This window comes from Crinia signifera, chromosome 4 (genome assembly GCF_055691185.1).
Source record: "Crinia signifera chromosome 4, ASM5569118v1, whole genome shotgun sequence".
Classification (NCBI taxonomy): Eukaryota; Metazoa; Chordata; class Amphibia; order Anura; family Myobatrachidae; genus Crinia; species Crinia signifera.
Window position 1 is genome coordinate 182,877,755 of NC_139220.1, and position 22,049 is coordinate 182,899,803.

The 22,049-nt window shown below is 46.8% G+C and overlaps 1 protein-coding gene across 2 annotated transcripts in view; it reads right to left on the bottom strand.

Annotated features, from left to right (window-relative positions):
* OPTN (optineurin) overlaps window positions 1–22,049 on the bottom strand; it is a 62,019-nt gene that overhangs the window by 39,395 nt on the left and 575 nt on the right. The window contains exon 1 of one of the 2 annotated variants that reach the window (XM_083183128.1): window positions 13,190–13,345. The exons of the other annotated variant lie outside the window; for it this stretch is intronic. The gene's annotated coding sequence lies outside the window, so the exon portion shown is untranslated. Of the gene's footprint in view, window positions 1–13,189; window positions 13,346–22,049 lie in introns of those variants that run through there. 2 annotated transcript variants of the gene reach the window in all.

Consider the following 22,049-nt stretch of genomic DNA (forward strand, 5'->3'; position numbering starts at 1 on the left):
ATAGAAAAAATAAGATAAATAAATAAAATATAAGATGTATATAAAATAATAATAATAACAATAATAATGATATATTGACTATACATATATATAGAATGCTGAGAGCAATATAATACATAAACAGTGATTAGGCAGAAAAAAATGAATGAAATGATTGTATATAAATAAATATACATATACCTATTTTGCCCACTAATTCCCCAAAATACTTGTTCTCTTTATTCAAATGGTTTTAATTTATTTTATTTTATCCGATTCATTCAGCAGCATAGACTTGCTTTTCATAGAGGACCCGCAGTAGATTCCACAATAAGAAGGGTAAACGTCTGTGGCACCGCAGAATGGGAAGAGGGAGGTCTGCAAACCCACAGCGTTATTAAAGCGCTGCGGGTAGATCTCCTTCGTTCCACCCCGACCACAAGCCACAGGTGTCCACAGCTATCTTATAATAAATTAGTCCCTTAAAGTGTAACCAGGTCACAATATTGGGTATATTATCTCAAGTAATTCAATCAAGACACGTGAAGTCCAGGGCCTCGTTTAGGCCCCCAGGACTCAACGTGTCCAGCTTGAAAATCCAAGCTGATTCAGCTACACATAGTTTTCTAAATCTATCCCCTCCCCTCTTGGTGGTCACAATATGTTCAACTCCTGTGATGGTTAACCCCCTCGGATCACTTTGATGTTTGTCAGAGAAGTGACGAGGAACACTATGTTTCAACATTTTTTTCATGATGTTATTCTTATGTTCCCTAAATCTCATTTTAAGGGGTCTGATGGTGCGTCCTACGTACTGGAGTTTGCAAGGACACTCCAGCACGTATACGCAATAAGACGTGTCACAGTTAATAAACTGTTTTATGTTGTATGAAGAACCATTTGAAGATGATGTTATCTCATTCTTTTTGTTCAGCATATAATTACATGTTATACATATATTTTTTCCACATTTAAAATTCCCATTCGGTCTAGATGGTAACCAGGATATTTGTTTTTCAGTTTTTAAGGGGGGAAGTAAACTTGGAGCGATGGTATCTCTTATATTTCTATTCCTTCTGAATGTTATCTTGGGGGTAGTAATTATCTTTTGTAAAATTTTGTCATGGCTCAGGATTTCAAAGTTATTTAATAGTATCTTTTTTATTTGATGTGATTTGTTATTGTATTTTGTTATAAATGCTAATGAATTTCCATTAATACTTGGAGAGTCATCCGGTGATAGAGTCTTCCTATTTAAATTCATAGTTCTGTTTTTTGAGACTAAGAGGGTATCTCTACTAATTTTATCCACCTGTGTGGAGGCCCTCTGCAGTAAATTAGTAGGGTATTCACGTCTCTTAAAATTGAGTAACATCTGTTCCGCCTGAGAATTGTAGTCAGATTTCAATGTGCAATTTCTGCGGAGTCTTGTCAGCTGATTCCTAGGAATATTGTCAATCCATGGCCTATAATGGCCACTTTTATAGTGGAGATAGTTATTAGTCCCCACAGGTTTTATATAATTGTTGGAAATTAATGTGTTGTTATTAAGGGAGAACGCAATATCCAGGAAGTTCACTGAGGTGTAGCTGAAAGTGTGGGTAAAGGTCAAATTAAATGTGTTAGAATTTAAGTGTTTAACAAAGTTGAGTGCTAAATCGTGCCCCCCTTTCCAAATAATAAATAGATCGTCGATGAAACGGCCATAGAGGACCAGATTCTCCTCAAATGGACCGCCCCATATGAGTTCATCCTCGAGGCGGCCCATATAGAGGTTTGCAAAACTAGGTGCGAATCTGGTCCCCATGGCCGTTCCAAGGCGCTGAAGAAAAAAGTGTTCATCAAAAAGAAAAAAATTGTGAGTTAAAATAAAAGAAATAGAATCAAGAATAAAGTGTTTCCTCGGTGTAGAAATATCATTATCTGAATCAAGAAAGTGGTTAATGGCTTCAATACCTTTATCATGGGGTATGTTGGTATATAATGCCTGTACATCTAGGGTCAAAAAACCCCACCCCTCTGTCCAGGCCAAATTTGAAGTTTTATTAAGAATATGTGTCGTGTCTTTAATGTGCGAGGGGAGTGCCGTAACAAATTTCTGTAAATGAGAATCAACAAAATGTGAAAGATTAGAGGTAAGGGACCCTACACCCGAAATAATGGGACGCCCTGGTGGGGAAGTGAGACTTTTGTGAATTTTGGGTAAAAAATAAAACGTGGGAGTGATAGGATGATAAGGGAATAAAAACTGAGATTCCTCCCTGGATATTGCGCCCTCCAACACTGCTTGATCAAGCATTTGTTTGAATTGAGTCTGATAGGGGATTGAGGGGTTGTTAGGGAGCTGGATGTAATATTTAGTATCCTTAAGTTGGTTATACGCTTCAGTTACATAGGCTTCCCTATCCATTATTACAACCCCTCCCCCTTTGTCGGCCTGTTTGACCACTATGGAGAGATCCTCCTTAAGACTTTTGAGGGCCAGGCGTTCCTTTTTGGTTAGGTTGTCAGCTGACAAGACTCCGTGATTAGAATATATGTTTTTCTTTTTATTTTTATTTGTTTTTTGGGGGGGCTGAGAACACAGATTTTTAAACTCCTGTAGTGTTTTATTATAAAATATCGTAATCACTGGGCTTTTATGCTCTATTGGAAAAAAACTAGATTTTTTCTTGAACAGTGGTTTGTTCGTGGAGTTTTTAGTGGTATTAACATTAAAGATCTCAATTTCATTGGGGTTGTTTTCAACTAATAGGGCTTCCAATGTTTCAAGACCCAGGAGATCAGTATCATCCAACACTATCGGGAAGCTGTCTGTATCTTGATTGGTCCTACTAAGTTCTTTATTTGCGAAGTATCGCTTCCTGCAGAGGTCTCTAGTGAATTTGTTCAGATCTAGGAATAGATCAAAGACGTTGGGGTTCTGATGGGGCGCAAAATTTAAACCCTTACATAATAAGGTTTTTTGGGGGTCAGTAAGCTGGTGTGTCGTGAGATTAAAGATACCTGAGGTATCTATTTCAGGCGGGGTTTGTTTCGTTCTTTTCCTGCCTCCTCTTCTCCCTCTCCCTCGCGAGATCTTTTTGGTGTATGGCGGGGGAGATTGGAGTAAGGATTGGGGTCTTGCCAATTTCTCAGCTGAAAAACCTGTTCATTGTGATTCCTTCCATTAGATGTATTTGAGGGCAATTGTCTAGAAGGTGGAGATCTTCTTTTCTCTTGATATTCATTTCTATAGGGTCTAGAATCCCTGCTGAAAGAATCTGTTCTATCTCTATAGTTGTTATAATTACGATTATTATAATTAGTTTGGGATTTATTACGATAGGTTTGATATGACTGTTTACGTTGTCTGAAAGCCGGGCGTGATCTATATTGCATACGGCCTTCCTCTTCTGGTTCATTTGATCTAGTTTTGTGGTAAGTTCTCACAATGTTCTTCTGATAATCATTATGGTCTCTTTCCCATTTGCGCTTTTTATTTGTAATTAATTCTTTTTCAAATCTTTCTACTTTAGAATTAATTTGATCATCTCTCTCTCTGAATGCAAAATTATCTTTAAAACTTAATAACTCATCTTTAGTTTTCTCTATTTTAACAACTATACTGTCTACCATTTCCTCTCGGTATTTAATAAGCAATTTCATCAGTGTAAAGGAGCAGTTGTCAAGTGCCTCATTCCATTTTCTAAGTATTTTTTTATGTACATTATAATTATGTTTTTTACTTATCCACCTATGAAATAGGATAATTGGCTTAATTGAGCTCTTCAATACACACTTAAACGTATAAATAGGATACAGACACCAATGCTAGTATCCGTCTTGAAAAAGTCTCCATACAACGTAGGAGACGAAACGCGTTGACGTCATTGCATTTGAGACGTTAGAGGCTGTCCGCTGATCCAGGAGTAATCACGCTGTCTACAGCTCCCAAGCGTCTCCACCAGCTACAAGCGCCTTTTCAATATCACCGCAGTCTGTACTCTCGGACGCTCCATACAACGGGAGGAGAAGCCTTTACCCGCCGGCACCTATCCTAAGGTGACCCACAGAGGAGAATCACCGGCGGCTATCCATACCCCGATAAACGGAGCAACCATCAGACCGCGCTCAGCCGCTACGGACACAGGGTGAGATATACTACCAAAAAACCCCTGCGTCCTATTGCCGCTTATTCTATTGCCGCTTATACTTATTTACACTGACGTGGAGCTTAATTGCATTTGACTTCTACTGCATCCATTCAAGTTGTATAAATGACTGTTACTCATTACTAACTTCATCTTTATAAATACTAATTTGCATTGGACTGAGCATTACTAATCATCACCATCTCAATAACCTTATAACAGCATTTATCATCTGAATCCCAACTACTTATGTTATCCACCTACAGCGGTGCATTCTCAAGCCAATAACGTCCATTTTATCCTATTTAGGAGTGATATCTATTACCCTGTTTAATAGACCTTTAGTGTATATTTTTTTGTGCTCTTTATTATTATTTTCCAATTTTTTGTCTTTTATTCATGTGTTTATTGTATATTTAATGCATTTAATTATATAAAATTTATACCTTTTTAAAGCAGTGTGTCCGCTTCATCTTTGCACATTGGTCCGTATTGATTTTATTTAACTGTGGATTATATATCCCCCTAGATATATTTGTGGCTAGCAGCGCATTGCACACCACTCCCCCTCTTCTTCCTTTTTAGTACTAATATCTGTGGGCACAGGCAATTCCCACAGGTGTGAACTGCAGCAGCTGCCACTTATGTGTTAATCTCATTAAAGTCTGATTCTGAGCGCTGGGGCTCCTGCTGACTGTGCTCTTGGCCTTCCACCAAGCTCACAGCCAGTAGGGTTCTATATACATATATATTCCTTCTTAGACTCATTATCTGCTTCCCAAGCCTTAAGCCACAGTACTCTCCTGGCATTGATAGACACTGTGGAAACTCTGGTAGCCATTTTGAGAGCTTCCTCTTCCGCTTCCAGCACATACTCTGCAGCTGCTTTAAGCTTTCCGCCAGCAACAACACACAAGGGTCAGCATGTAAAATGGTGCAGAAATCATTGGCCCACTCAATCATGGCCTTAGAGACCCAGGCTGAAGCAATAAGGGGACGTAGAGTGTATCCCACCCCTTCAAATATAGCTTTGAGGTTACCCTCCAGCTTTTTGTCCACAGGATCCTTAAAAGCTGCTCCCCCTTGTACTGGTAATACAGTAGCTTTTGACAGACGTGCCACAAAAGCATCAACTACTGGCACTTTTTCCCAGAGCTCCGCATGAGACTCCGGCATGGGGTACAGACTTAAGAATCTCTTTGGCATCTGCAGCCTTTTATCGGGCGTTTTCCAAGCCCCTTCCAGCAATTTTTGTAAACCTTCATCTGAAGGAAAAGGGGATTTTTGGTTCTTACCTGTAAAATCCTTTTTTCGGAGGCCAAGGTGGATGCTGGGGTATGGGTATTCCGGGCTGGAGGTCCGGGCACCAAGGAGTACAAACTTCTTGTGGCTAGTGCAGCCCCAGGCTCCGCCCCCCTAATACCCCTTCCTGTCCTCAGAGACCAGTTTTTTAACTTTAACAAGCCGAGGAACAGGTATAGGAGAGGGGAACCATTCAACTTTTGAACATTCAATAACCAGAACACTAAAATGTGAACTATAACTATGACTGCAAGATTTGGAGCGGTAGGGCGGGCGCCCAGCATCCACCTTGGCCTCCGAAAAAAGGATTTTACAGGTAAGAACCAAAAATCCCCTTTTTTCTTACGGCCAGTGGTGGATGCTGGGGTATGGGACGTCCTAAAGCTGTGTCCCTAAGGGTGGGACCGCTCCTGAGCTGCACTGAGGGCACCCCTGCCAAAGGCCGCATCGGCCGAGGCAAAGGTGTCGAATCGATAGAATTTGATGAACGTATGAGCCGAAGACCACGTGGCTGCCCTGCAGATGCTCTCCGCCGAGACCCCTGCCCTCAGGGCCCACGATGCCCCCACAGACCGGGTGGAGTGCGCCCTTATCGAATGCGGTACTGGTCGTCCCGCCAACAAGTACGCTTGCCTTATGGTAGACCTTAGCCACCTAGCCAATGTGCATTTTGAAGCAGGCCAACCCAGCTTCCGGGCATCAAAGAGAACAAAGAGAGAATCAGACTTCCTTATCTGTTCAGTTCTGGTCACATAAATTTTTAGGGCTCGAACAACATCCAAAGAGACATCGTTATCCCGCGATTCTGTGGTTGTTTTATACACTGGTACTACTATTTCCTGATTTATATGAAATCGGGATACAACCTTTGGGAGGTAGTCCAGTCTAGTTCTGAGAACTGCTCTATCTTCATGAAAGATGAGCAATGGGACCTTACAGGAGAGGGCCCCTAAATCTGACACTCTGCGCGCTGACGCAATGGCTAGCAAGAACACAGTCTTCAGAGTGAGCCATGAAAGAGAAACAGATTCTAAGGGTTCGAATGGGGCCTTCATCAAACTCTTCAGTACCAAGGTAAGGTCCCATGGGTTTGCAGGTGGACGTATGGGAGGTTGTAGGTGAAGAGCTCCCTGTAGAAAAGTATGGATCGTAGATGACGTAGCGATCTTCCTCTGGAAAAGGACGGAGAGAGCCGACACTTGAACCTTCAAGGATGAATGGCTCAATCCCATGTCCAAGCCTGATTGTAGAAATCCTAAGACCCTATCCAACCTGTATATCCTTGGGTTGAACCTCCTGGGCTCACACCAAAGAAAATACCTTTGCCAGACTCTGTGGTACACCCTAGCTGACGATGGCTTTCTTGCCGCCAGCAGGGTCTTGACCACCGTAGGGGGAAAACCTCTTCTGCTCAGGATCGACTCTTCAATAGCCACCCCGTCAAAGCCAGCCTGGCTAAGTCGGGGTGTAGACACGGTCCTTGTGACAGGAGGTCTGGCCGGTGGGGCAAGGGAACCGGTGGTGCCATGGCCATCTGTAAGAGGTCTGGGTACCATGATCGTCTCGGCCAATTCGGGGCCACTAGGATCATGGTCACCCTCTCTCTCTTGAGGCGTCGAAGTAGCCGGGAGATTAGAGGGATTGGTGGAAATGCAAACACCTTTTGAAATGGCCAGGGGGCTGATAGTGCGTCTACCAGACACGCCTGTGGGTCCCTTGTCCTGGCTCCGTACCGGGGGAGTTTTTTGTTGTGTTTTGAGGCCATAAGGTCGACCTGTGGCATTCCCCACTGACCTGTCAGGATTGTGAACACTTCTGGATGGAGGGACCATTCCCCCGAGTGGATCGTCTGCCGACTCAGGAAGTCCGCCTCCCAGTTCAACACTCCTGGAATGTATACTGCCGACAGGGTGAGTAGGAATTTCTCTGCCCATACGAGGATCTGGGTCACTTCCCGCATGGCCGCTCGGCTCCGGGTCCCCCCCTGGTGGTTCACATATGCGACTGCCGTCGCGTTGTCTGATTGTATTCTGACTGGTTTTCCGTGAAGAAGGGTTCCTGACTGCTCGAACGTCCGGGAGATGGCCCTTAGTTCCAGCACATTTATTTGTAAATTTGTTTCCTTTTGTGACCAGAGGCCCTGGAATGACTGGTCTAGGGTTACAGCCCCCCAGCCTACCAGGCTGGCATCCGTTGTCACAATGATGTAATTGTGGTTTGCAAAGGACTTTCCCTTTTTCAGATTGTCTGACAGCAGCCACCACTGTAGGGATTGTCTGACCATCCTTGATATGATGAGGAACTGTCTTTTCAAATCCGCGTGTGATCGGTTCCAGCGAGACAACAAGGCCAGCTGGAGTGTTCGGGAGTGGAACTGGCCGAATTCCAGCATTGGAAACGTGGATACCAGTTTCCCCATTAGTGTCATACAGAGATGAACTGACACTCTGCTTTGTGACAGGAATACCTGGACTTGTGAGTGAATGTCCTGTATCTTCTTCTTGGGAAGAAACACTCTCTGGGTCTCTGTATCTATTAGTGCCCCCAGATGAACCATGGTGGATGAGGGCGTCAAGCTGGACTTCTTCCAGTTGATTATCCACCCGTGAGATTGGAGCATGTCCAGCGCCATCTGGAGGTGGGCCTGGATCTCCTCCTGTGACTGCGCTACTATCAGTAAATCGTCCAGGTACGGAAGAATTCGAATGCCTAGGAGGTGCAGGCGAGCCGCCATTACCGCCATGACTTTCGTAAACACCCGGGGGGCTGTTGAGAGCCCGAACGGGAGCGCACGAAATTGAAAATGGCGATCCAGTATCGCGAATCTGAGAAATCTCTGATGCTCCTGCTTGATTGGAATATGCAGATACGCATCTTGTATGTCCAGAGAGGTCATCAGGTCTCCTGGTTCTAGAGTGCTTAGAATGGAGCTTAAAGATTCCATCCTGAATTTCGGGACCCTCAGGAACGTGTTGAGTTTCTTGAGATTCAATATCGGGCGGAAGGACCCATCTGGTTTGCTGACCAGGAACAGGTTTGAATAGAAACCCGTCCCCCTTTGGGAGTGTGGAACCGGTATAATCACCTTCTGTTCCAACAGAGTTGAGACTGCAGTCTCGAGGGCTCTTGCCTTGAGCGGGTCCTGGGGAAGGCCCGTTGTAAAGAATTGTGTTGGGGGTCTGGAGCAAAAGGTCAGAGCATACCCTTGCAATACTAGATCCAACACCCAGGAGTCCGATGTGGAACCTGACCAGGTCTCCGCAAACTCCAGAAGGCGACCCCCCACCCATGGCACTTTCTTGGTGTGCCCGGCGTCAGGCCGCTGGCTTTTCAGCCTGCTTTGGGGCCTGGCGACGAGCTGCCCAACCCTGTTTGGGCTTGGACTTCTGCGTCTTTTGTGAGGGCTGTTGAGACCTAGTTGGCCAGGATCCTGTATAATGTGATCTGCCCCTGGAGGGACGAAAAAACCGAAAGGCCTGTTGCCTAGGTTTTGCAGTTCCTGTGGGCAGAAAAGCCGACTTTGAGGCTGCAATGGAAGTGACAATCTTGTCCAATTCCGATCCAAAGAGGATGCCCCCCGTAAAAGGTAGGGCCTCCAAGGCCTTTTTGGAATCATTATCGGCCTTCCAAGATCTGAGCCAGAGGGCTCTGCGTGCGGCCACCGATACTGCCGAAATTTTTGATGCAAATATTCCTGCATCCAGCACTCCCTCACTTAGGTAGGAACTAGCCTCTCTAATATTGTCCACAAAAGACATCAACTCAGATCTTTTAGTCCCTGACTGCAGGCCCTCCAAGAGCGCATCCGCCCAGTGTGCTATAGCTCTGGTTGTCCAGGCTGCCGAATAGCTAGGCCTAACTGCAGCCCCTGCGTTAACATATATGGACTTGAGGAACTGATCCAGCTTTTTATCTACTGGATCTTTTAAGGATGTTACATCAGGTATGGGCAAAGCAGTTGCCTTAATTAACCTGGTGACGTGGGCGTCCACCTGAGGGGGTTCATCCCATTTCCTGTGGCTGTCTGGGAGAGGATAAAAGGAAGAAATCCGCTTGGACACCAGGAATTTCCTGTTAGGATGCTTCCAGGCCTCTTCAAACAGGTCATCCAACTGCTTTGATTTAGGGAAAAAGGCACTATCCTTCTTTTTGCGTTTGAACACTGGTTCAGTATCTATCCCCTCTGCAGCGGCCTGAGTATCCGGCTCCTTAATGTTAAAGGTGAGCCGTATCAATTTAATTAGACTATCCACTCTGGATTGTGACATGTGATCCTCCGTATCAGTGTCCACATCATCCACTAAATCAATGGCGCCCCCATCCTGATCGTCTCCAGTTGCATCGCCATCATCATCTGTGTCCTGTGGGAGAGGCTGAGTTGCCTCACGTCTGGACGGTCTATTTGTACTAGACCCTGTCAGGACATTTTGTAGTGAGGATGAAACCTGCACCAAACCCTGGACTGACTGAGATAGACCTGCTACCCATGCCGGTTCTGGCTGGGGCTGGACTTGGGGTGCCGGTGTGGCAGCGGGGTTACGTGACGCTGCCAGCTGGGAAGCTAATTCCCTCATCGCAGAGGACAGGTCTGCCGCCCAGTCCGGTCTGCAGGGAACATCCGCATTGGGTTGCGAACTAGGCCCCGGCTGAGAGCAACGGTCACAGAGGCCTGCGTGGTTCTGCTCTGCACTAGCAAAATTTTCTTTGCATACTGTGCATGTATATGCATGCAACGCTGGAGCGGGACCAGGCCTACGGGATTTCCCCTTTGCTGACATGATATGTGTATGTATCGCAGTAAATTAGTAACCTGAGTTAACTAAACACCAGCGCTATTGTATGTGGAAATTGTCAGTCACTAAATAAACGAATAAGTGACCTAATACTGCGCTCTCTGGCACTTCTACAGAGAGAGAGATGTGGTATATGAATACTCACATCAACATAACAAACTGTGAAAAATAACAAAGACAGAAAAAAACACTGCAGTATTCAATTCCTCACACAACACATACACACAGGATTCGGCACTTTGTTTCCTACACCTACACCATAAAAGTGAGGTGAGGATAATACAACCTGTCACTGATAACAGTGGAGGCAAAGGGGGGCGATTTCTTTAGCTCCTCTCCGTTTAGCAGGCAGGTAGCAAGTAAGCTAAAATGGCCCCCACTGTGACACAGGTGGGAGGAGAGGAGCGCTCGCAGCGGGAACCCAGGACAGGCTATTGCCGCGAGCATGGGGGCGGAGTTATCTTGTACTCCGTCCCCTCCTGGAACCACCAGCGTAACTCTCTTAATGGCGCCTTCCCTCCAGAGAGAGATATGCTTACGGCGAAAACCGTGGTGGTCTAGCGGTTACTCAGCATGAGCTGAGTACTGCTGCCAGGCCTCCGGCGGCGCCCCTCCGCCGGCGGTGTGAGCCGCGACTCCGGCTCCCTCACAAATGAGAAGCCGCTTACCTGCGCTTCTCCCGGCTGCAGCTCCCTCCAGTGCCTGAGGTGTCTGGTGTGAGCGGCCGACAGGTCCGTCCACCAGACGCCGGGAGAGGCTCTGCCGTCAGCCGCAGCAGCGCTGCGCTGCCGGCTGTGTTAAAATTAACACACACAAAAAAAAAAAAAAAAAAAAAAAACTGAAGTTAATTAGGGCTAAAAATGCCCTCTCCTTAGCGAGTGCCTGTTCCTCAGAGCACCAAGGAAAAAACTGGTCTCTGAGGACAGGAAGGGGTATTAGGGGGGCGGAGCCTGGGGCTGCACTAGCCACAAGAAGTTTGTACTCCTTGGTGCCCGGACCTCCAGCCCGGAATACCCATACCCCAGCATCCACCACTGGCCGTAAGAAAAAAGTAAGAGCTTCCTTACGCTGTCGTTTAAATACACCTTTAGCAGGATTTTTATCCACCACAGACAGTTTTAAAGCCTGTTTAACAGCCGTAATCAAATCCTCCACCCCTGCGGCTGAGGAATCTTCAGAATCATCACCCTGCTCCCAGGGAATGTCTGTTTATGCTCCCTCCTCTTCATCTACCAATAAAGGCACCGAGTAAGACCTTTTAGGGGTCCCTACAGCATCAACATCAATCTTGTCTAGTAAATCACTAAACCTGTTGATCCCCTTTGCAGTATCCTGCATCACCTGTATGAAAGCAGGATCTGCCTGGGTAAGAGGCAAGGAGCCAGAGGACTGCTGAGATGATGACATAGGTCTCTGAGATTCTACCAAGGCATCACCCTGTCTGTCCAGCAAGTGCACTAAAGCGTTAACAGACCTGCCCAGGGCACTCGCCCACGCGGGTTCAATTTGCTCTACCCTCTGGGGTTCACTCCCCATGGGTCTCACAGCAGCGCAAGTAATACACAAACCCCCCTTGGCCATCTGCTCAGGTACAAACTTTTGTGTACAGACATTACAAGCGCTCAATGTATTAAGGGCTCCCTCCCCCAAAACCACAGCTTGTTGCTCAGACATGATGTAAAAGTAACCACACAGTGCATACAATGTACAACAGCGCTTATACAGAGTCAATGCACCCAGCCACTTATCTGTCTGTCTGTTTCAAATGCGGGGAAACAATGCCCAGGAAATCCAAACACTCTGTCAGGATCTGTCAGCCAGCTAAGCTCCGCTGCAAGCGTTCCAAATGGCGCCAAAACAGAGTGAGGGAAGAGACCAAGTCCCTGCTGCTGCGGGGTCCGTGACTTTTGGCGCCAACCACCCCCAGACAGCCGCTCCCTTAGTAGGATCTCCTAGTTCCAGTATCTCCCCCTCGGCTGGGGACCACTTGGAACATGCCTGTAACACACTGCTGTCCTCTCATAACAGGAGCTCAGTGTGTAAGCTCCGCAGAAAATGGCCGCCGCCATCACGGAGCGCCTGTCCCCCATGATCCCCACCTAGCGTGAAGCCGGTTTCAGAGCGCTCCGGAACCCAGACAGCTTCTTAAAAGAAGCTGTAAGCACTGCACAGGGAGGCCAGACAGCGTCTCCCCTGTGCACAGTGAGCTGACAGGACGCGCTTCTGTCAGCTCCTGCTGCGCTAGCAGTGTGAGGATTCACTAATGAGAATCCTCACACTGAGCCTACCTAGCTAGAGTGAAAAGTTAATAAAATACCCTAACTACTCTAATTCTTCAGCTGCTCCCACAGCCCTTTAGAATAGCACCCACTCCAGTGGGCACCTAACACGAACTGGAGAGTCCGGGATGCAGTAGGGGAGGAGCCTACCCTCTAAAGCTTTAGGATAGGTGCCTGGCTCCTTCGGACCCTCCTACATCCCAATGTTGAGCTGTGTCACCAGGACCATTGAAAGAGAAAAAAAAAATATGGGAAATTACACGATCTCATCCTTTGCTTTGTGTTAAGCAAAAATTAACACAGGTAAGAAGGTTGAGGCAACATAAGTATTATAAAGGTTCACGCGGGCATTGCTGACTAGAGAAACAAAAGTGTAAGCATTGCAAGGGTGACAGGAAGCAGCAAGTGTAATAAAATGCAAAACAAGGAAAGACAAGCAGCCTACAACCTTAAACATACGCATTCATTGGGTGTAGCACGTACTGACATAATGACTGCACAATCACTAGGCTCAAAAAGGAACAAATACAGGTACATAGTACAAAAATAACTTGGTTGGCAGAACAAGATATTGGCATGACAGTGACATACACACTCAGAGGGGCTGCGGGTAGCGTTAGGGGCAGTACAGCCGCAGGTGTCACTGGGAGTAGGGGGGACAGGTACATATACACATGTGGGACAGGGCAGGCGAGGCGCTCACCTGTTCTCCCCTGTGCGCTGTTCTCTATGCGCTATACTGTTTCCTTCCCGTTCTATTACTCCGCTCACCGTCACCACCGAGCTCCGGGGCGCCCCCGTGTGATGCGCATCACATGACCTCCCGGTGCCCGCCCCCTGACAGGGAGATTCCCAGCCGTGAGCGTGACTGTGTGACGGCGGCTGCTGAGCCACGTGACGTGTGCCATCAGTCTGTGTCACTCATTGCCCCTGGAGGGTCCGACTGCCCACTACAATTTAGACCTAACCCTGGAGGGAGGGCAGCGTTAGCTCATGAAGCTCACTGTCTGACCTATCAGCCTAGAAGAATACACTGCGCTACGGTGTCATTCGTGCATATTGATATGATGGAAATGTACTGTGCTTACCTCCCAACATTACCCTCTCTGCTGTGTACACACGGGGGCGATGGGGGCTGAAATCGCTGGAAATATGGTCGCTGGCGACCATATTGCCAGTGATTGGGAGTGTGCCCCGTCGCGCGCTCCCGTTTTCAGCACGGCCCTTTCCAATCGCTGCGACCAGCTAATTACCTCTGCGGCATCTCTGGTCGCTGATGAAAAGGAGACACTGACTGGGCAATATATTGCTGAGCAATATATGTCCCCCGTGTGTACGGGGCTCTAGAGGGATACATTGCTCTGCTCCTGCACTTTCCTGGTAATGTTATGATTGCCATCACCTGTGGTGGAACACCTTTCTTATCAATTAACTAGTTCAACACAGATGAGGGTAATCATATGTTAAGAGGAAAGCCCATGAGCAGAGCATTGTGTCCCTCCTGGAGAGGGTCATGTTGGGAGGTATGATTGTGTATGCGTTACAAACATGGCTGACGCAAACATTCTCATAAACGTCTATTTTTTTTATCACAATTGAGTGGTTCCCAACCTGGGGTACTAGTACCGCTGGAGGTACTCTGCAACAGCAGACTGGTTGGGGGTACTTGAAAATAATATTGGTAATGGCGGAAGAAGCAGGGTTGCCTACGTTTGGGTCAAATACTTTTTGGGCTGCCTGAGGGCAGCCAGTTCTTTGGGCTGTCTTTGCTGACAGCGTGGGAAAGGGGCTGGGTGGGGGTGGCGCTATGATAAATTATAAGTTTTGGGTGCAAGGCCAACACGATGGCATCCTTGTCGCCACATCCCCCACCATGCAATGCTGGTATTTCAGATTGCACAGCAGTGGGCGGGGCTGCAATTACATGATTCGCGTCATTTGGAATCTAATTTCCAGGACCCTCCTGATGGCAGAAGAAGTTTTCCATTGCCATGGAGACTTACCACATTGTGTCCCTTCCAACATACCTCCTATTATTCTTACTATGTAAACCAGTGCTGTGAGAGCTGCTGGCCTGACTCCAGCCCCTCTGCTACACTGAATCATACCTCCCAACAGTCCCGATTTTATCGGGACAGTCCCGATTGTCAGGGCCTGTCCCGCTGTCCCACCCGCGGGCGGCAGTGTCCCGCGGTGTGGGGGGGCTGTTGGGAGTCCCCCATGTCAGCTGCTAAGCAGCGGGGAATAAACGCTGTGCGCATGCGCACAGCGTCTATTCCCGCAGCCAGGGGGCAGGGGGCATGGCTAGAGGCTCACAGAGCCTCTGGATCATGCCCCCATAGCTGCAAAATGGGGGCGTGGCCTCGCGGGGGAGCCTCAAGTATAGACCACGCCCCCAAATTAGGCCACGCCCCCCGTAAATTTCCAGCGCGCCTGCGGCGCGCACAGCTGCGTCCCGCCTTCAGCTCAGGAAAAGTTGGGAGGTATGCTGAATAGATGATGTGTACATGCGCACAGCATCTATTCAGCAGGCAGGGGGGACTCCCAACTGCCCCACCATGACGGGACACTGCCGGATCCGGGTCAGACTCGGGACCGTCCCAAAAAGATGGACAGTGGAAAGGCATGAATTCTGTTCCGTCTGCAGTTTCATTATGATCCTCAGGATTTTGCCTGGGAGCTACCTGCGCTGCCCTCAGACATCAGCCAGAGGCCATATACACACAGGATCCCGATTCCTGACTGCACGCTACTCTTCCACTACTGATTAATATAAGGATACACATACCGCTCACTTCCACTCCACTCGTAAGTACCGTGGATATTTCAAATTGAGAGAAGGGGGTATTCATAAATGAAATGCCTAATCAAAGGGGATGGGAGAGAAAAAAGGTTGCAGTAGCCCATTATAGCCTACTGGCTACCCTCCCCAGGATGTAGTTCCGACAGGGTTCCTCACAAACTCTCCGCTGAAAATGGCTAATGTGCATGGCGGTCACAATGACCAAGGGATTGACTTCGGAAGCCCACCATAAAATGATGTCTGGGCTTCCAACATCAAATCTTTGGACGCGATGGTCACTGACAAAATAATTCGAAAAATGTATATGAATGGCGCATCACCTAAAGTCTGTTTTGCGCATGTGCAAACATCTTCAATGTAGCCAGGCATGTGCACAAATACTGTGCCGTGGCTAGAAACATTGGAATGCCACCATCGTATATGTTAAAACTACTACCATCAGAACAAAAACATTGATGGTAGTAAAACATTGCGATTTGATGTCATCCCTACAATGACCATACATGCACAGAATCCTGGACGTGTTTTTAGCACATTGCAGTGATACATTCACCTTATACCAATACTTTTGCAGCCTTGCACACAGGGTGAAAACCATTCACAATCCCTGTCCATCGAATGGTTTTCCCCCTGTAAGCAGCACCAAGTAAGTCTAGACTTACTTAGCGTTACAACGGCCATGGGGAGATGGAGACCATTGCTGTCATCAGCGGCCCTCCCCGTGGCCAGGCCTGCCTGCCTGCCTGCATTTTTAGGTGGCACTCCCAGAAACCGCTGGGGTGCCACCTACAAACGCCCTCCCCCCAGCTGTCAATGAACTTGAGAACAGCCAGCAATGACTAGCCCTTGCTGGCTTCATTCACATTGTGACCCTGCGCATGTGCACAGCCTACTGTGTATATGCGCGGTCACTCGAAAATTGGCAGGACTGCAAATATGCAGCCCTGCGATAGGATCTGAATCGACCCAAAATGTCTGTCAGACCGACAGGCATTTTATCTGACAAGCTTTAACCCATCTGATATCATGGCCATATACTGGCCCTTATTCTAATTCGGACGGTACGGCCCGCGTGCGGCCGTACCGCCGATGTTTTTCTTCTGCACATGCGCAGAGGTCAATCTGCGCATGTGCAGCCCCCTTCGCCGCAGACGTATTTCGTCCGCCGCAAAGGGGGCGTATAGGGGCGTGAGAGGCTTCATGCCCTCATTTCCCTATGTGTACGCCCCGCGTTTCATGGGCGTTCCCATGCAAACGCGGGGCGTATGCATGGTAATGAGGGCATGACGCAACTCATGGGGGCGGAAAGCTGACGTCGCCGGATGTCAGCTTTCAGCCCCCATACAAGCTACCACACGGACGATTGTCCGTGTGGTCTCAGCTTGCGGGAGCTGCCGGGGCGTGCGGACCTGCCTTCGATGGTCGACGACCATCGAATGCAGGGGGCAGCTCCCACCATGGTGGAGGCGTACGCCTCCACCATTTTTATGCGGATCGCCAGCCGTCCGTGTACGGACGGCCGTGGCGATCCGTAGGGTGGGCGGGGATTGGTTTGTGCGGCCGGAGCCCCGTGTGCGGCTCTGGCCGCACCAACCAGAATAAGGGCCACTGTGAGGTATTTCAGTAGTTGGCCCCAACAGTGCACAAAATGCCAGTTGCAGCGTTACCAATTATTGAACATGCTGGATGATTTTGCATGTTCGACAGACTGATAGGTTCAGACAATACAATACATTGGCTGTGATTATTGATAATTGGACAGTGAATGCCTAGCACTATAAATTGGCAGATGTATCAAGTCAAAATTGCTGAAACACAACTTGTAGTATGTAATGCAAACAATCAATATTATTAACATTCAGTCTCACAAATGGTTGCCAAATATGCTGGGGGGGAAAAGGAGGTGCCCCATCTTATTATTGGGGAGAACAATACAACACTTACTAAAGTAAGCATCAATATAATTGTATACCATGCTTACTGCAATATGCTATGTTTAGTTGCCTTGTGCCTCAGGTTGAACCCCTGCTGTGTTACAACGGGTGTGGTATATGGTTCCGACAGTCGGGATCCCGACAGTCATTAGCCCGATGTCGGGATCCTGACAGTCATTAGCCGGACGTCGGGATCCCGACTAGCCAGACTCAGACAGCATGGCGAGCACAACAAAGCCCCTACGCTCGCCACCTATTCTATTCTCCCTCTATGGGGGTCGTGGACCCCCTCGAGGGAGAATAGCCGGTGGCTGTCAGGAAGCCGGCTGTCAGTGTTTTAACAGTCGGGAACCCGACGTTGGGTAAATGGCTTTCGGGATCCCGACATCGGGTAAATGACTGTCGGGACCCCGTCCGGCACCCGTTACAACAAGATTTATGTAAATGCATACAATAGGGTAAATGTACAAAGCTGTTTCTTGGTGTGTTTAATACCCCATTCTCACTGCAGGCAAATTCCTGGGTCTAGCATGTCGACCCGGAAATTTGCCTTTTAACACAGTTTTTTTTGCAGTGTGAACGGGTCGCATACCCGGATCTCATACACGGGTAAAACCCTTCTTTTAACCAGTATTTGAGATCCGGGTATGCAGACACAGGTTGACCAGTTCTCACTGCTTAAAAACCTGTGTTAAAAGGCAAATTACTGGGTAGAACTTCTTCACCCGGGAATTTGCCTAGCAGTGAAAACAGGGGTTTGTCGCTGCAAAATGCCGGGTAAAAGCCGTGTAGTTCTCACTCGCAGTGAGAACACTGTATTAGTAGGAAATTTAACATGGCAATGCTGTTTCAAAACACACGGTCCTGTTATCATACCTCCCAACTTTTCATACAAGTAAAGAGGGACAGCCGCACGTGCCCTGAAGTATCTAGAAACTCCCCCTGCCAGCTGAGCTGCCCGATTTTAAACACAGCCTTCAGCAGCTGCCTCCTGTTAGAGCAGGCATGTCCAAACTATGGCCCTCCAGCTCTTGTGAAACTTCACGTCCCATCATGCCTTGCCACAGTTTTGCTATTAGGGAATTCTAAAACTATGGCAAGGCAGGCTGGGATGTGTAGTTTCACAACAGCTGGAGGGCCACAGTTTGGACATGCCTGTGTTAGAGAGACAGGCTGCCACTGAGCTGTCTGACAGTGGAAGAGCTAACTGCATGCTCCTCCCAGTCAGTGCTCCATATAGCTGTGTGAGAGCTGGCCAGGGGAGGCAGGGACTGTCCCCAGCAGCTAAACATGTACAAATGCGCAGGTATATGTAACCAATATATCTGAATTCTATTATCATGTAGTGTTCAAGATTGGTTACTAATACCACTCAGTGAGCTGGGGGGAAAATGTCTTGTTTTACTTAACCAGTATTAACCCCTCCCTTGCATGCGCCTGAGTGATATTACTGAACTAATTTGAGCATCTACCACTATCTGTATGTCGGAAACATGTACACTTCTCTGATTTTTGAGGGAGTGAGTTATGTGTGTGTTTCTGTGGATATGGGAGGTTATTCTGATCCACACGCAATGCTGCAAAGTTTGCAGCATTGCGTGTGGATTTAACTCCGCCTGCTGCTCGCACGGCCGCCCCCTTGCACGTTGAATTCGCCCACAGGGCTGCAAATGGTTGTTTTGCATAAATAAACTTTCATTCACAGCCTAGGGACCAACCATCGAATGATGTAGAGTGTACACGCAAAACTAAGGCACTCTGCACCCTGTACGAGGACAGGGCGGGCAGTTGACACCTGGTGATGTCAATAAAATTATAATTGTTGGGTTCCTGCGCTTTTTTGCGCAGCTGAAAGCCTGTGATAATCACACACACTATCACAAATACTAGAATACAGAATAAATAAACAGTGGCACCAGCGCGCCTAATTTGGAATACACTTAAACCACAACGAAGGTCCCAATTAATACTTCCTTCAGGAGTTGTCCTTAGTTCGTAAATTGGGTTCACCCTTGTCCAGAGATGGACCTCTCCTAGGCCTGGATTGATCACGTGTCAATATGATGAAATTATAGTCAGGCACCTTCCTTCAAGACGTTTCCTTACTTGTGCAGGCCCAATAACTTGTTCCTCCCAAAACATAAAATTAAAAGACTCTCATGGTGCATACCAATGTGAAATATTCTTTGTACAGAGGAAGGGAAGGGGGCGTCTCCTAGACCTGACTTGATCGTGTCCTTTAAACAAGAAACAGGCAGATCTCCATCCTCATTCCTTTTACCAGTTACCTCCGAAGAGAAAGGGAGGGTGCAAAACTTTAAACACTTTATTTAAACAATACAATAAAATAGAAAAAAAATCTTAGTATTATTTTTTTATTTATTAACAGTTTCTTATATAGCACATACATATTCCGCAGCGCTTTACAGAGAATATTTGAACATTCACATCAGTCCCTGCCCCAGTGGAGTCTATGTTCCCTACCACATGTACACGCACACACAGACATTCTAGGGTTAACTTGTTGGGAGCCAAATTAGCCTACCAGTATATTTTTGGATTGATGGAGGAAGCCAGAGTACCCGGAGGAAACCCACACAAGTACAGGGAGAAGATACAAACTCCACAGTAAGAGCCATGGTGGGAATCAAACCCATGACCTCAGCACTGTGTGGCAGTAATGCTAACCATTACACCATCTGTATGTGGCCCTATATTATAATTGGTGGATGTCCATCCAGATATTGGTCAGCAAGCACATCAAATATCGAGGAAGAGGAAGGAGGAGTCATATCTCCCAACATGACCCGCTCCAGGAGGAACATAATGCTCTGTTCCTGGACTTTCCTCGAAATTTATGATTGCGGTCACCTGTTTTAAAGAGGTTTATTGCTAAGAAAGGTGTTTCACCATAGATGATGGTAATCATACATTAACAGGGAAGTCCAGTCCAGAGCATTGTGTCCCTCCTGGAGAGGGTCATGTTGGGAGGTATGTAGACTGGCCAGGAGAAGCGGGTTTAGAAACCACATCTGGAAAAAAGGGATAAGTGGAGCGCTATAAAAATCTAGGATGAATTGAGTATTACAATATTTATTTATTAAATAATAACAATAATTTACACAATGCAAATTAAGCTGTTTAAAAAAAAAAACACTGAATAAGTCAATTGATATTAGCAAGTGTACTGTTTGAATATCCAAATTGAAGTAAATAAAAGGTTGTATACTTATTTGAATGGAATTTCCACTTTACAGCTTGTATTATAGTTTATGCTGGTTCACTTATCCCCTGGATATCGTTGTTTAACAGCAGTAGATTTCACAAGTATGGTCCATAAACCTTGCAGGATTGACCGCTGGAGGTTAGTTGTAATCCTCAAGTTTGATGGAGACATCCTAACGATTTTGCAGTATTTGTATACAAAATTAGGCAGGTGGTGGAGTCCCAATCAAGTGCTGTGTGATGCAGAGTGCAAAAGGTGCTGTAGATAGCAGCCAGGGAGTGATCTATAGCAGCTTATGATATGTGGAATATCTCATAACCATTTAAAAGTCCAAGTAGGAATGATTCAAAAAGTGCTGGTGCTTCCTGACATATTTCGTCGTGCCAGACGACTTTATCAAAGGTGTAGCACCCTCTCTCAAGTATGGGTTTAAATACCCACAAACAGGAAATGACACTTGACATAATTAATCAATTACCCAATTAATCCTTATTGTGAACGCATAAATAGTTTAAATATTTCATTCTTTATTAAATAAAGTAAAACAGTATAACGGCCGTAAGGCCTGTAAATACACTGTCATCTATAAACCACATCTCTCAACCCTGAAAGACAAGCAGAGCTCTGATTCATGTCATAAAGCTGGATAAGTCGATAAATGGATAGATAGTTGCTAGTGAGAGTTACCACCTTTAACAGCATCAACAAAATATTAGGGATCAGAATGTAGTCTGATTCATAGGCAGGCAATCACTTGCAGAGTAAGCAGTGTGTCTAAAGTGCAGTCAGGGAACCGAAGCTGTGCTGGGCTCATAGTAATAAGCAAGGGGGCAGCTGCAGCCTCAGCTGGGGCACAGAGCAGGTGAGATATTACGTCACATCTGTCCCCACCTTTTCCAGGCGCTGCAACCTGCACTGCATATGGAGCAAAGGTTAGCACTGAGATGTTACAATGCAGGTACACGACTTGGAATATTTAAATATGGAGGATTTTATTGTTGTGGTACATTCCATTTCTAAGCACAAGGTGTGACACCCTCTGAGATGGGGACGCTCTCTGCATCCTGAGGTCTATTCTGTTCCGGTTTTTATCTAATCCCATACATGTACTGTGCAATTAGACAATTGCCATGTACTTGCAGGTCCCTGACTGGGATTGTACAGTATATTCAACCATATTTTGTATGGTCCTGACCTCAAGCAGGTGACAATCATCACTTATGTAGATCTGAATGGAAGAACAAATAACAGTTAAAAAAACAACAACAAAAACCTGATAGCTCCGGGACCGAATGCGATGCTACCCAATACTGGAACATCAGGCAGCTTTGCATCCCCCATAGAAACCTATGGGGGATGCGGCTGCTTGCAGAACAGGAGGGATCACAGTAGGTATCAGTGATTCTTGCTGCAGTCCCTCCGTTTTTACATTCAGGAGGTACATAATATTTGCAGCTAACCCCCGAAAACATGTGTTTTTTTTGGAAATAAGCCGAAAATATTCAAAAGTAAATGGGCCCCTAGGTCTGTTTCATAGTGGGAGAAAGGACCATCACGTGAAAAAGCACAACACGGGGAGGACCAAGATCCAAGTCCCAAA